The sequence below is a fragment of the Nomascus leucogenys genome, chromosome 7b (genome assembly GCF_006542625.1).
Source record: "Nomascus leucogenys isolate Asia chromosome 7b, Asia_NLE_v1, whole genome shotgun sequence".
NCBI classification, from domain to species: domain Eukaryota; kingdom Metazoa; phylum Chordata; class Mammalia; order Primates; family Hylobatidae; genus Nomascus; species Nomascus leucogenys.
Window position 1 is genome coordinate 23,211,077 of NC_044387.1, and position 17,024 is coordinate 23,228,100.

General features: G+C 35.9%; 1 long non-coding RNA gene across 1 annotated transcript; it reads left to right on the plus strand.

The window, feature by feature from the left end:
* The first annotated feature begins 18 nt into the window (after positions 1 to 18).
* LOC115835958 lies at positions 19 to 6,542 on the plus strand. The gene is made up of 4 exons (XR_004030934.1): positions 19 to 106; positions 1,876 to 1,953; positions 3,401 to 3,542; positions 6,365 to 6,542. It is a non-coding gene; the product is annotated as an uncharacterized LOC115835958 (long non-coding RNA).
* The last annotated feature ends 10,482 nt before the right edge of the window (positions 6,543 to 17,024 follow it).

The window sequence follows — 17,024 nt, forward strand, 5'->3', positions numbered from 1 at the left end:
CCGAGCGGCCGGGGTGAGTGTGAGTGTGAGAGCGAGAACAGCCCCGCAGGTCCCGAGGCGCTGGCTGGGGACAATGCCGCGGAAAGTTCCCAGTCCCCAGCCGCAGGTAATGGGGAGGGAATAGAGAGGTTCCCCTGTTTGCATCAGCAAATGCGAAAACATAGTAGCAACAGCCGCGGTATCCTCTCCTAGGAGCGGGATTTCCAATGATGCTAACATTCTTTTTCCTTTAAGGTATTTTCCCTAATACGGATCGTGGAAATAAATTGAGAAGGGGAAAAAGTAGCGCAGGGCCCACTAATTGGCAAGGGTTACCTAATTAAGGGACCCTAGCAGAGACTGGCAGGGCATTTAAAAAGTGGGTATTATATGGCATGTGTCAATCTAAAGGTGAGGGGTCTGACGGGGCCGTGAGGAAAGGGGCGAAGCATACGGAGTAGGGGTTGGAGGTGACTCCTAAAAAGCGGAGGAATTCACGCTAAAGGATGTGCGCTGACAGCGCTTACAGACGGGCAGACGCGTTCGACGTGCCTCTTTCTTCCCTAAATACATATTCACAAAATACTTACCAAGTAGATTAACTCACTCGAGGACCTAGCTTCGAGTCGTGAGTGCGTTCATCAGTGACTGAGCAGTTGATTTGAGCCGCTTCCTACGAGCCCGCCATCCTAACGCCGGCCTCTGGGGCGCCGGCCTCTGGGGCATCCGCCTCACAGAAACGCCAAGCGCTGCAAAGCGCCTCTGATATCCCTGCGCCTTGTGCGGCCAAGTGCCACGCAGCGGCTGGGAACACTGGCTATTTTCTAATTTTTTTTTGGCAATTGGAGATCGATCCCTCTACCCACCATGCTAGATTAGACCACTGATTTCTGCCAATCCTGGGGTCAGCCCGCGGGGTGAGGACAGTGGGGCGGCGGCGAACGCGGGCGGGGTGGGGTGGTGGGCAGGGACCGTGCACACGAGGGGCCCGAGTGTGCACCGCTGCGGGTATCTGCGAACACGTTTGCACATGCACGGTACTTGCATCCATCCTCCCTGGCCCAGGGCTTAGCTCTGTGTAAGCCCCAGCGGAGCTTCCCTGAGTTCCGAAGGTTGCGCTTGACCAGCTGTGAGTGCCCATTCCGGAGGCGCAGGGGCAACGCGGCACATCCACATAGCTAGTTCTTGTGAAGTTAAAACACAGCGCGAACTCTTTAATGCTGGAGAGTGGATAGAATGCCAATTCTCTAACGAAAGATATATAAATGTATATTTTTAATTAATGGGCCACTAGCAAGGAATTGGTTGTTTATTCACGAAAGAAGCCTCTATTCAATCTCCTTCTTATGCAAAGAGATAGGAAGGTCCTTTGCTGCTTTCTGGTAATGAATGACCCAAGAATACCACCACCACAACCTGCTGGAAAAGTAGAGTCGTTTTCTGACCCGGAGATACGTTGCCATTCCCTCCTGGCAGGGAATTAAGGAGGGCTAGTGTCCATGGGCGTGATTGTAGCCTGAGACGTGCTTCTGAGAGTCCCGCGAATGCACGTCTACTGCCCTGATTTCTGCGCCCCCACTCCCCGCAACGCCTGGTCCCCCCGGCCCCCGCACTTGGCTCTTTCATGAAGATGGGTCCTGCCTTTGAGCGCTTAGAAGGAAAGGATGCCAGCAAAAATGGCTAATCCTTTTCCAGCTGCAGTAAATTGAAGACTGGCCAAAGCCAAACGAAAACCGCTGCAGTTAAAATGATTTTAGCATCACGTCTGCGGCTGAGAATGGAGCGGCAGTGTATAAAGGGACTTGTGGATCAATGAAAAGGAGATTATAGTGTATCTGAATATTAATACGGTATTGCATCTGTACTTCCACCCCTCCCCCCTTTCTTTTTCTTCAGATCTGCAGAATTGAAATGAAATGTTTTGAGCTCCTCAAGCTGACTCGTCAGAATCCTGGAGCCTTTTAAAAAATGACGGTAATTTTCTAATGCGTTCATTTGTACGTATGGAAACACTTGTGTGTGTGTGCGCGTGAGTGCGCGCGTGTTTGCATGTGAGAGACATGCAGCTGAATGACAATGCAGATCCAGAAATTGGGGAAGAGGGTTTCTACCCCCGAAATGTAGATGAAGTTTGAGCTGACTTGGGGCGTATGCTGAAAGCCAGAGAGGTTCCAGAGGTGGAGATGAGATGGCCAGATTTGCCTGTAAATAATCACTACATCCACTGTAACACTTGAGCTGCTTTTATTTTTTTTATTTTTATTTTTTTTTTGGTAGCAAATGTGTTTGAATGGAACTCTCTCCGCAAACGTGGGTTACAGGCGTCTCCTAGCGGCGAAATCAGCATAGGGCAGGCCAGAGAATTTTGCTTTGGAGAGCTCGCCTTTTGGGGGCTCAACAAGATTTCTTGGGTCATAGGGGTCTGTGTCCGCACCAGCGTCGCTGAGCCCAGGCCCCCTAGAGGTCTCGCCTCTCCGACTTCTAGTCTCTGTGGCGCCAGCCAGGGACCGGCGGGGTGACGGTGGGGTCTTCTTCCCGGCAGAACAGAACAGAGCCTGGTCCTCCGCCTCCCTCTAGATAGCTCCAGCCAAGGGCAATTCCGAGAGCATTTTGTTTGGAGCCAAGATCACATAGTGGCGTTAATAGCCTTCTGTGCCCCTTTACCCTAGAGCCTTTAAAACAACCATACCCCGTCACCCACAAAACAAAACAACACTTTAAATTTGCCTTTTAAAATGCCTCTAAAATGTAACAGGTTTACTTTTTCCCTTGCTGTGCCAATCAAACAGATCCCTGCCTTTCGTTTTTCTTTTTCATTCTTACTCCCGTGGACCCCAGAATTTAGTGAGATGAGGTTTGTATATACGGCAGCCTCAGTAATGAGACTAACTACCTCTTTGAAGGGTAGAGCATCATGTATATTCTGTGGTCCTCAATCCCCCCGTTACTGGAGCGGAAAAGGAGAAGGAAATATATTGTACCTAATCCCTTCTTCACCCTCCCTCGTCCACCCCCAGGAGCGCAAACTGTTTGATCCAGGACAAACTGCACCCTAAGAAACAGAGGAAAAGCAGTTTTATTATTTGGAGAGAGGTTATCAAAATCAGTTTTCATAAAAGTCCTGGTTTATGTATTAGAGTGATAGTGCATATTTTTTATTTCATTGGGCTTTAAGTGCAGCAGAAACAGAGGGGCGCTAAGGATCCCACAAGTGTGTTTTACAAACTTTGAAACTGGGTTAAGGGATTGCTTTCTTCCCTGCCCTTTGCTGCAAAGGGTGGGGCAGAAACAAGTTTGTTAACCAGCCTTTGGATAAATGAGTGTTTGCAGTGATTTAACATGACTTGAAAGCAATTTGTTTCTAAATCCTCTTATTATTGCTATGTGCCCAGAGCTTTGAGGGAAGTTTTTTTTTTTTTAGAATTGGAAGAAAAAATTACTTTATCAATAACCAGGCTCCACCAGGATTGACCTAGATGGTTGTTCTTGGCACTTGTCATTCTCAGCAAGCACAGCTCAGAGAACAAATACAAAAGACCCAAAGTGCATTGCATCTTTTATGGGTAAGTGTGAAATAGGTTTATTTGTGGTAGTGTAATCTAACTTAAGAGGTGGGAAGACAAGGCTTTGGAACCAATGCCACAAACATTGTGTTAGTTTTTGTTTATCTATAGTAAAAAATGAATGCTGACTGGCATTTCTGGGAAAGATTTATAGCATATGCAATTTTAAGCATTCAGGTAACTCTTTAGTTACTGTGTTTTAATCCTTCAAGCCCATCAGAGAACAAACCAATCCTTGTTCTTGGGATTGAAAATACTGGATATCCCATCAAGCACCATTATCTTGATATTGAAAGTAGAAATGTGCTTCTCCATTTTGTTTAACCTAGTTAATATTGGGGTGGCTTCACATTTCAGTGCCTTTTCAGTTATCAAGCAGGGCCAACATTTTGTTAAACTCTAAACAGTGAATTAAAAGCACTGAATGAGCTGAAGCAGCCCTCTAATGCAAAATGACAAATTGCACTTAAGCAATACATGAACAAAAAATGATTTATGGATTTCTACAATGGTCTGAGCAAATGAAAGCAACATGAATTATACATCCTAATGCTCAGAATATCATTTTCTAATAATACTGTTTCAGTTCAGATACTATACTCTGCTCCTTTCTATAAGAGAAATTGATCAATAAGAAGTCCAGGAATGTTTTTAATTTGGGCACTATTTTGTGATACTGATTCCAAAGTGTGTGTGTATGTGTGTGTGTGTGTGTGTGTGTATACATATGCATATGTATATGTGTGTGTGTACATATATTTTCTTTTGGTTTTGGGGAGGTGGGTTGATGACGGACATTAAACATGCATTCTTGTCAGATTCTTCACGTATTGTGTCTTTTGGTGGTAAATAGTCCTTTGAAAACTTTTGTTTGTTCCGTATTATCTTTCAGAATGCAAATAAATAGATTTCATTCAAAATGACAGTCTTTATTGCCTTATGACTTCTTTTTCTAAAAATTAAAATGTATTACCTCATCTTACCCTTTTCTTCCATTGCTTTGGATATTAAAATATCTTATTTCTCCAAAATGTCTCTTAACCTCATTATATTTGTTTTATCCTCTCTTTTTCAGACCATTGTTTTATTCTTTAGAGCATTAGAAACATACCTGGGCTAGTAAAAAGGTCATGGCATCTTAGTTTTATAGCCTTAGTAGACAAAATATACACTATGGGTTGTCTTAAATTACAGAAAAAAAATCAGTCAAATAAAATTGTATGTGCTGTTTGTTTTTTGAGTCTGAAAAATACAAAAATCTAGTTTCCTTTGTGTTATGATGATTGACTACTCCTAGCAGTTTTATTTAACCATTTGTGGTTTGTGTAAGTGGTTATTTTTTGGGAGGTATGTAGAATTTTAAGTGAGGGTGGTGTCTGTGCTGTGTTGCATCCTCAACCACAGGAAACTGCTTAATTACCCAGAGGCCTCTAAAGTCACATTATTAGGCTTAATCTTAATTATCCAGGTTTATTTAAAAAAAGAGAAAAAAACATTGAATCCCCATTTCTGCTTTTGACAGCATTAATAACTACTTTTACTGAAAGATTACTGAAATGAATGATGTGATTAGGATTGTAAATAAGAACTAAAAGACATCACATTTAAAAAGCCAGCTGCTTTGCTTAACAGGGAGATGTGTGGGTTTTACTGACATGGCCCAGAGACAGAAAATGAAGCTTCAAATATAGAGGTCGATACAGAACAATTTCAAAAATTAATTGCAAGTCCTGATGAAGTTCATATGAGTAAGAGAGAAGTTGTCTAGAAAGAGCTCTTTTTTTTCCTTACCCAATGGTTTTACTTTTTATTTGATAGTGATACAAAACCTGCATAGTTTTAGTGTTTGCCTGGGAAGTGTAAACTATTTCCTTAAAGGGAAACCCCTTGAGTTTTAAAATACAGAATAAGATTATTCTGTATAATAAGATAAGAACCCAAATTGTGATTAGGGTGGCAAGTCGTAGAGCTATATTCTTATTCTTATAATAAGAACCCAAATTGTGATTAGGGTTGTAAGTCATAGAGCTATATTCTGAAGAGTTTTAAAACATTATTGGGGACAGACATTATCAAAATAATATAAAACACAGCTTGAGAATTACATTAATAATTAGAATTACATTAGAATTAAAAGAGTAAATCAGAACAAACAGTAAAACAGATACTTCAATTAAAAAAAAAAAGTATTTCTCTCAGTTTCACTGCCTGCTTAGTATAACTCTTTGTATAAGAAACATGATTTCCATGATATCTTATTTAAACGGGCTTGGCAAATGCTGTACTTTGTTCCTCTATTTTATTGCAATTTCATCTATTCTTTTTAGGTGAAAGTTACTAATGGTTTTTAAGCAGCTTAATATTTACCTAGAATTGTTATGTAAATTATATTTGGTATTCTCCATCTATATAGGTTTTATTATCCCAACATTATAATTAATGTTATAAGGATGTTCAGAGTTTAAGTAACTCACTACATTATTACAGAATTCAAATCCAGATCTTTTGCTGCCCATATACAGGCTCATTTTATTACCCCATGGGCTTTCTTCAGTCTATCTGAATTGAATTTACTTAGGAGGTAAAACAAACAAAAATCTCAAATTAACTTACAAATGGAGTTAATCCAGATTTTGGACTGACAGAAATGCTGATTTTATCCTAGTCAAATTGGCTAGTACATTACTGAGTTGAGTGATGGAGGAATTCATAAATATGTTTGAGGGTTTCCTTCTTCAGGGATTTTTATCAGTGAAACAAAGCTTGAATATGTTTTCTTACAAGAGAGTGATATTATAAGCAGTCATCTTTTTCTCATGCAGAAGTGCCCAGTGTGGAATTCATAGATTTCAAGGAAGGAACAAGAAAATTGATGAAACAAGTTCAAAAGAAAGGTACCTGTGCCTCAACATTCCTAAGGAACACTGATCAATGATCCCAGAAGCATGCCATGTTCTCTTAATTCATCAGCGATTGAAAGCAAAGGAAAATCAAGAAATGTACGCAGTTTACACGGTGCAAATATTGGTGTTTATTTTGTAAACATTTCTGAAGCAATCTTTAAAAAGGGAAATGTGTTTTTGTTAAATGAATTTCAAGTATCACTTCATGCTAATTTCATCTTCAATGTTGCTTAAAAATGGTTTTCATTATAAAGTTTCGAAAATTAAAAAATTAAATTTATTCATGCCAGGAGAAAAATGGACAGGAACTTAAAAATACCTTTAAATTTTGAAAGACATAATCAAATGAAGATGATTGTGGCATCATATTTACTACTATAAGTAAAATTTATATTAATATTTTGGTATAAGAACTGACAGAAGAAAAACATGTTTATTTTAGAAGTGTACTCAGTAATTCAGAGGATACGTAATGGGCTCTATAGGGTAGGTTATACATCTTTTTTGCTCATTTCTGAAGGTACCTGACTATGACAGGAGATGATATGGTAAATTTATGAGAACCATAACCTTGAGAATTAAACCAAATTGGGTTCATATTCTTGCTTCTCTAAATTTTTGAACTTGGACAAATTACTCTGAAGCCCTATTAAGTGTGTCAAACATTTGAAACATTTATTAAACTATGATGATACATTGACCTTGTTATTTTGAGGCTTCAACTGAAATGATATAGGTAAAATTCTTATTCTATAGTGGATTCTCAGTAAATATTAACTATTTGTATGGTAAGATGTTTTGGATGAGGTAGTCTATAAATAGATATTTGTTGAGAATAATTGGCATTAATTTTCTTGGGGGTTTTCTTTCCTGTATCAAATATATATTATTTACTAAGCAGATACCAAAACATTTAGTGTCCCTATTTTGAGGGAAATTGCAATATGATTTTGAAGACTAGGTGAAAATGATAAGTGAAGAAGACAACTAACTAAGTTTTAGTTAAGCTTCAAAAATATAAAAAGTCAATTATGAGCTTTTCCCATAATTATATATCACATTTACTTGCTTTCTTTCAGATAAACTTATATTTTCGGTAAGTTAAAATTTATATGATAAAACTGATAGGCAGATAGATTATAAAAATCATTTTCATAAGCAGATAGTTCATTCATTTTAAGTTTTTTTATTTAAATATTTGTCAAAATTTTATTACTAAAGGGCTTTAACTTGATAGAGTCATTTAGTTTTTTTTTCCAATTCTTTAGCATAATATATTAATACCTTCTCCTCTATTCAGGCCAATGAGTGCTAAAATTCTCAAAATTAAAAACAAATTGGTGAAAAATAAGCCTCCTAAAATAGAATGAATTCGTTAGAATACCCAATTCTGAGCCTTAAGCCTCAATTGTATTTGAACTTTCTTTTCAGCATTTTCCTTGCCATTTTCTGCCTATGATTGCTTTTATTAACATTCTCTGTAGTAATTATGACAATTTGAGAGGCAAAGACTCTCAAAAACATGCATTGGTGCTGCATTGGAGCCTAGCCATAGGAATAGTGAGAGAATGGAAAATAAAAGTAAATTATGATATATGTTTCTCAAGAATTTCATAGTCCTTGATTTTGTAATCAATTTGATAAAGAACATATATGTTTAAATAACTTCATTAAGAGTATGAAAAGTATTAAAACATATAATGACTATGAGTGCTAAAGGCATAAAGAATGAAGAAAACACTTGGATAAAATAAATTAAGCAAAGATTTCTAGAGGACAGCTTTTGTTATGATTTTAATGGCAACAGTGGTGCAGATTGGCAGAAAGAAATATCTGAAGAGGGTTAGACAGACTTGAGCAGTAAAGAAATGAAGGCAGGGATAGCAAAAACATTTTTCTAGAAAGGTCATAGAAACAGCAAATGAATGTATTCAATTATGGGCCAATATCCTGAATTTGGACCCAGTTGCTTAAATGCATAGTTCCAGCAGTCCTCAATTTTGTTTCATTTGATTTATGTTTTCCCCATCTCCACTAGAAGCTTGGCCAATTTGATGTCAATGGAAATGCATGAGATCTTTATTCAGCATTCACACCTGAGCAATGCTTTTGGTATGTCTTGGGCTAATAGCCAATGTTCAGTCTTATAATTATGATAAAGCCTAATATTATTGCTTGTTCCTTAGCATATATATTTGAGAACCTTGGCGGCTGCTGCTAATTTAATGGTAAAGTGCTGATTGCTGATTTTCGCAAAGCTTTTTTTAAAACCATACCTAGTCAGACTACCTAACCAAGTACCTAATTTAACAATAACATATTTACATTTTGCTGGATGTAATGTTAAGTGGTAAAACAAGTGGTAAAAGTATTGTTTAAGCCCAAGGAACCTGACAAGCATTCAGTTGGTCACAGTTTTTGATGGATTTGTTGGCTGCATAACTAACTAGTACTTAATGAAGATGTGCTGACTGGATGAATGAATTCTGTTTTAAATTTTAAAATATATTTCTAAGATACCTCAGTTTCACAAGCTGTGTTTTTAATAATCTGTATTTGTAACAAGTCTTTTAAAATTAGTTATTTTTAAGAAACTTTACCTAAAATGAAAAATTCACCATACCTAATTACAAGTGTGTTACAATACTTGATGTCTCCCAACTAATAAAGTGCATTTCTCAAAACTGCCACTACTCAAAAGTGGTATCTCTTCTTATAATTTTCTTTTGTTTTCAGATTCTCTTCTCATTTCATAATACTATGTTGAATATATAAATATGTATAGAGTAAGTACAATGGCCAATATTCTGAATTGTTTTGTTCATTTTATAAGGTCATGATGTCATACTAAGAAGAAACCACCTGAGATGAGACTGCTAGATGTTAAAAGTATGGCTGATACAGAAATACATTTGCTGCCCCAGGTAGAATCAGGAGGTATTTTAATTTTGAAGCATGTTGCAGGATTAAGTTAAAAAGAGAGATTGATTCACCTGTTAGATTTAAAATGATGTCTCGAATTTCAAGTCAGAGGGGACACTGTTTAGCTTCTAGTGTCTCTGTTCTTTAACCTTCTGAAATGGAGATATTTCAGTTCAAATATGGTATGTTGGTTGCCATAGTATATTTTCCTTTTTCTTCTCTTGGGTTGATGGCTAACCCCAGTCTTCTTTATTCCATAACTGACACATTCATATTGTTTGTGGTTTAGTTATTATGGAGTTTGTAAATACTTAACTCTATATTTTGGCCACCTAATAAAGCATAGACAGTTGTCCAGAATGCAAGAGTTTAAGTGGAAATGTACAACACATGCACACGTGTGCACACACATACACATGAGGAAAAAATGGCATTGCAGTTAAAACTTTGTTTTTGTCATAATAAAATAGAAACAGATCTGTGAAACAGAAGTGATCACAAAATCAGACGATGCTACACACAGAGTATACTTGGATTACAATGGAGAACTTGCACAACCGTTGTGAAAAAGAAGGTTTAATTTTTTCATTTTATACAATATACAAATATGAATTACAGATGGATTTAAAAATTCATTAAAAGTATAAAACCATGGGGTAACTAAATTTATAGCATACTGCATATTTATATAACTCATATGTTTTTTAAAACTGGGCTTAACATTGTACCTTTTCATGTCTACTCCCCAAGGCAAACAAAAACAAAAACAAACCAACAAAAAAACCCAAAACGAAACAGAAGTTTCTGAAGGACAGCAGAAATGGTAAGTTTTTTCCATGATGCAAGACACAATGGAAAGTAACCTTCTCTTGGGAGCTACACCTAGGTAGCCCTAGTCATGTGAAACCAGTGATGATAGCAACAGATGAAGATTCTGGATGGGGACAGTAAGGCTTGAAAATTTTGGATATGTCTGTTATTAAAATGTAAGCCTCTTTTGACATTGGAGTAGTAAGAGGGGGTAAGTAGGATTGTTAGCCTTTTAAAATATTCCTCATTAAGAGGATTTTTTAAAAACCCAATTTTTGGTGTTAAAGTCCGAGACACTCTGGAAGGTGGCTTATTTCAGTTGGAAAGATAGTAAGCTGGTTTTCAGGGCCCAAGTAGACAGTATATTTTGGAATCCTGAGGTCTGTTATTTCTAACATGCATGGATAGCATTGACAAATTCTCTTCTGACTGAAAATCTAAGTTACTGAGGTTTTTGATGGTTATTTCTTATTGCAGTTCACACTGGAATTTTCCTAAAGGTTTTTTATGTCTTCATTTATTTGTTTTAGTATAATGGTTCTTATCTGATTAATTATATTGTTTCCTAGAATTAAAATAAGATTATATTTATCTCAGAAAGGCAAAGAATCAGTAAATATTTAACCTAGAACACATGATTTGTTTATTTTAAAAGTCTATTGATCTTTATCGTTATTCTTTTTAACAATGTATCAGAATTAGGCTATGTTGAGATGGGAAAATTCATTTATAATTTTAAAACGAATGCTTCTCTAAGTAAAAATGTTTCTCTTTTTTCTCTTTAAAATTAGTAGTTTGGGTTTAGCTGGCATTCTTATGACTTACATAATATTTTTATGTTTAAAATAAGGGTATGCTTGGAAGCATGAGATCTGATTCTTAGGTTGGGGACTGTAACAGTAACTCCTATTTATGTTTCTGTTTTAAAATCAGATCTACTGTATACAAAGAAGAATTTTATAGGTAATAGCAGAAATATAATAGATCTTTATGAATGACTCTTCATTCATCCAGTCAGCACATCTTCATTAAGTACTTGTTAGTTATGCAGCCAACAAATCCATCAAAAACTGTGACCAACTGAATGCTTGTCAGGTTCCTTGGGCTTAAACAATACTTTCACCACTTGTTTCACCACTTAACATTACATCCAGCAAAATGTAAATATGTTATTGTTAAAGATCTAAGTTTAAATTTTAAAAATTTATTAAAAAGATAAATGCCACGATATTTAAGGACCTCTATTTAATATGGTGCTTTTATCTTAAATTATTGATGTTCACACTGTCCTTGCAGAATTTTATTGCATTCAGGAACATTTGTGAATTTTCTTTTATCTAAGAAGAATGTGTTATATTTCAGTGAATTATAGGTGGCAGTATACACAGCTAAATTCCATGTGTTACTGCAGGTAGATAGAAGGTTTTTCAATTGTTTAACAATTTTATATTTAAGCTTATTGTCATTCTAGCCCCGTTTCTTAACCACCTCCTGTTTTTGGTCTTAATATAAGAACACCAAATAAACTTCCTTTGATATGAGAATGCTGGTGAGAAGTATTTTGAATCTCACGTTTATTCTGAATGTTAGTTAAGATGCATTTAAAAAATTTTGCTAAATAAAGATACATTAGAAAGAGTATAATATTCATTGACTGCTTGATTTAATATCAAAATGAGAATTTAAAACTAAATGAACTCTTAAAATTACATATCAAGCCAATGACAGAGAATTTTTTATTCTGTCTCTTTCATTTTCTGTTTTAAAAGTTACAAGCAAATATGCTTTGACTGCTAAGTTGTGAAAATGCAATACTTTTCTGATTTATTATCCTGAAGTATGATACCTATCTATGAGAAAGTTAAGTACAAAATTGCTGTTCTTTATGCCTGATATACACCCTGAAAGTATTATATTCATGAGAATGATGAGAAAATTATATATGGTATCAAGAAAGAGAATAAACCTTAAATTGATGATCGATAGCTATACTGTGGCATCTCATGGAGAATAAAAATGCTGAGCATTAGAGCAGTCTATTAACTTCATTCCTTCGAGAAACTTTTACAAAGTGTATCTAAAGGTTTTAATGACAGTTATTCAGAGACATATGGGGTGGTGTAAGTGAAAGTCAGTGAGGTAAACAGGTCAAACTCTGGTGCCCTGCATGCTTTTCCTATTGTTTTGTTTTACATACTGAACCTTGTAAAATGTGACACCCCTTTTCCTTTGAAACTGAAATTATTTTATCTAATCAAAATTTCTCATGTGTAGAGGAGGAAATTGAGAATGAGATATTCTTAGTGTAGGATTGACATTACAGAATAAACCTCTGATAAGTAAGCATTACTTCGTTTTTATTTATGTTTACTTTTTTTTTCTTCTTTTTTGAGACAGGGTCTTACTCACTGCAGGCTCAAACTCCCAAGGCTCAAGCAATCCTCCCCCCTCAGCCTCCCAAGTGGGTGGCACTACAGGCGCACACCACCATGCCCAGCTAATTTTAATATTATCATCATTTTGGCCAGGCGCAGTGGCTCACACCTGTAATCCCAGCACTTTGGGAGGCTAAGGTGGGTGGATCACGAGTTCAGGAGTTCAAGACCAGCTTGGCCAACATGGTGAAACCCCATCTCTACTAAAAACTACAAAAATTAGCTGGTCGTGTTGGCACGCGCCTGTGGTCTCAGCTATTTGGGAGGCTGAGGCAGAAGAATCACTTGAACCCGGAAGGTGGAGGTTGCAGCGAGCCGCGATCGCGTCACTGCACTCCAGTCCGGGCGACAGGGCGAGACTGCATCTTGAAGAAACAAACAAAAAACAAAACAAAACAGACAAACAAATATATATATATATATATATATAATCATTATTTTTAGTAGAGATGAGGTCTCACTATGTTGCCCAGGCTAGTCTTGAACTCCTGAGCTGAAGAGATCTTCCCACTTCAGCCTCCCAAAGTGCTGGGATTACAAGCATGAGCCACCACACCCGGCCTATTTGTGTTTTCTTGAGTGTGGGATTTTTTTTTTTTTTTTTTTTTTTTTTTTTTTGACACGGAGTCTCAGTCTGTCACCCAGGCTGGAGTGCAGTGGCGCAATCTCAGCTCACTGCAACCTCTGCTTCCCGGGTTCAAGCAATTCTCCTGCCTCAGCCTCCCGAGTAGCTGAGATTACAGGTGCCTGACACTGCACCTGGCTAATTTTTGTATTTTTAGTAGAGACGGGGTTTCACCATGTTGGCCAGGCTGGTCTTGAACTCCTGACCTCATTATCTACCTGCCTTGGCCTCCCAAAGTGCTGAGATTACAGGCATGAGCCACTGCGCCCGGCCCAAGTGTGGGATTTTTATTTGTTTTATTTGTTTGTTCTTTCCCTCACCATAATTAGTTTATTCATTTTAATATACTCAATTACTTTATAATTATTGACTCATAGTCAACTTATAATTTTCTAGTAGGTATTCTTGTTTGCATTTGCTCACATTCATGCTGGCCAATTGTTTTGCACCATTTAACACAAGCAGATATATCAATATTATTGATTCTTATCTGAAATAAGCAGATTTAAATAAATCCAGATTGAAAATGTTTCTTCATATTATTTCCGTGTTCTTTTTCAAGGTCCTTAAAGATAGAGTCTCAAAACTTGTATGTACTTTTCAATGAATTTTTATTGCTTTTTGATAAGATATAGTTCTTCAGCATTTGAAAGTCTGAACACTCCAGCATTTGGAGTTAAAAATAGGGATACATCTATAGAAACCCAAGGAGATTTTAGTTAAATGTATTAAACTAAGTTCATTTTAAAATGTGAAGCCATGAAAATCTGCTAAAATAGGACACTGATCAAAGAGTCTCTTTTGGGATGGAGACATGTAATGGGCCCCAGGTTTTATCTTCCCTTTTTGAATAATTTACTCACCTTGATAGCTCTTGAGTCAGATAGTGTGTCGAGCATGAGCAACTTTTCACCTGAAACTAATACTAGACCTAAAACTACCACATTCCCACAGGATATGTCTCCCTAAAAAGTATTTTAAATGTACTAGTTGAGATTTCAATACTTAAACTGTTGCCTAGGTTAAAGTAAAATAATAAAATAAACGTCTTTGAGATGTGGATGTTGCCATAGAAGTACAACTGACTTATTTTGCATATTTAGCTAGAGCCTAGGAAAAATCATTTATATAGGTTGTGCCTACATGGACCTATATGATAATCTAGATATTAGGTCCCTTACTTTTGTGGACTCACATTTATATAATATAGAGCCTTCCAGAAATTAGTAACTTGTAATGCCCCATGTAATTTCACTTTGAAATGAAAAATGGCAAGAAATTTTGATTACTCACTTAATTCATTTATTCAATAAATATATATAGCACACCTGTAATATGCCAAGATGCTTGAACACATTAGTGAACAATGTTCTTGCCTTCATTTGTGTGTGTGTGTGTATAGACAAAAAATATCAAATAAGTATAGTAAATAAATAAATCATCTTGAATACTAGGACATTAAAAGTGCCATAGAGAACAGAAAAAGCAGAGCAAGTTAAAGGAATCTCTTAATTTTAAATTAAGCACTTTTTCATATGAAATTTTTGGAGGTTATAAAATACAGATATGAGGTTGAATGGGATAAAAAGTGAATATGGTTGTTATGCCATGAGAAGAGAAAAAAAAACAAAATTTTGGTTGTTCTTTTTCAAGGTTTCCTTCAAGAGTTGCTTTAAAGCTGATTTCTCGTTAGCCACCAGATTGAATGTTTTCCCACTAGGCAATTTGCCCCAAAGACTAAATTGGTGACAGAAGCACTGAAATAACTTCATCATTCTAATGGCAAGAAGGCTTTTAAAGATATTTTGAATAAGTTTCCATTTTTTGATAGTTGTCTTTTTTGCAGAAATATGAGGTAGTATTTTAAGTGTCAGTGGAGTTTAAAACATTGGTTCCAGATGTTGCGTACCTAGCAGGAACCCTTGGAGGAATTTCTGTTTACCTTAATAAAACCGTCATCATTTATGGGGAGTAGCTAACAGGAAAATACACGCAAGGAAATAAAAAGCAAAGACAAATCTAGTTACTGTTATTTGAACAAGTAAATTTCATATAGAAACTGATGACAGCGAAATGTGTCAAACTTGACTACTCTGACTGTGTGCCTCCATTGATTGGCCTTTGCAAAAGTCTGATTTGTAGTCAAGCTGTAATGAAAATGCTTACAGATGCTGAAAGTCAATATAATGGGCACTTTTGGAATGTACCACATGTTCAGTGTGCTTCCAATATACATTTTATAAGATTTCTCTCAGTTCATTTGGTTATATTATTAGATAAGCACTAATCTTAGAAAATGTTATTTCCTCTGCATGCAAAATCTGTAGTGACAAAATGCTCATTTCGTGTAGTTCTCTGGAAGATTTTGTCCTGCTAAAGTTTCATAGTTTTGTTCTACCAGTGTGTCTATCACCCAAGGTTACTTATTTATTTGCTTACTGTCTTCACGTACTTACTTATTTTAGAAAAACATGAAATAATTAGGTTGGAACTTTGTGATAGGTGCTTACAAGTGCTTTTCTGGATAAAAATATTCTCATAGGAAAAGTGGTAAGATGATAGGGCCAGTGTGAGTACCCAAGTTTTGAACCACCAGTTAGTTATGTCTGGGTCATAGATGTATGTAGACTAGAAAAGGAGGGATGGATCCCAGGATAAAGGTGGGAATATCACTAGACGTAATAATATTAGAGAAACAGAAACCTGGATAAATTCAGTCAAGTTCTACATATATGATGTTCATAATGATGACAGTCAAGAAGAAAATGTTAAATATTGTCACCTGTATGCCTTTTAATGAGGCAGAGGTATTTTTTAATTCATTTCAGAAAGATTTCTGTGAAATGGTCCATATTTATATAAAGTAAATAACAAATTACGTTAATGAAAATAATAATTTCAGTAATGCATGAAGTCCTTGACTAGTTATTTTAAAAGTGCTTTGATAAAGAAAATTTTTTGTATGTATTATCTATTTTTAGATTCTGATGGATACATCATTACAGATTGTATTCAATCTATTTTTAAAAAACTGCTCCATATATATTTAACTTACTGATTTGCCATTCCTCATTAGCTGCAAACCTGTTTCTCAATGAATTTTCTATTATTTATAGGCTTACAGTGCAATGAATTAATATATTTACAATTATAATATATTAAAAACTTTCTCAATCACATTTAAATCATTCTTCCTTCTGTATACAATGAGCTATATTTTAGCAGAAGATATATGGAATTATACAAATTTACCTGTAGATGTGTTTCTAACTTAATTTCATCACATGAAGTTGAAATTGTATGTCTTAGTGTCTGTAGACAGATTGTTAAATTTATATAATGTCTTTCTGGGAGAAATGAGAGTAATTAAGAGGCACAAGGTTACCTATTTAATTAGCCTATTTGTATCCTCAAAAGAATCCTTAGTTGTGAAACGTATGAGAGAGCTTGCCCTTAGTTAATTGAATCAGAGGATTTTTAAAGTCATTTACATTTCTCCCTACTCATTTGGTTTAGTTTTGTTCACTCTAAAATGGCTCACCAAAAGATTCCAGACCATACACTTTTGTCTAAGTAATATTTTGTTGAAACCTGTGTAAATCTATGGTCAAATCTAGGGTCAGTATCAGCCCTATTTTGTTACCAGAAAGCACTGAGTATATTTTTACAATAAAGAGGTATTCAGATATAAAAATATATCACCTAGATCTTTAAGAGTAAGGGATTTAATGTGTTGACACCCATTGAACTATTCAAAATGCAATTTGAGAGCTACTTAATCTGTCTT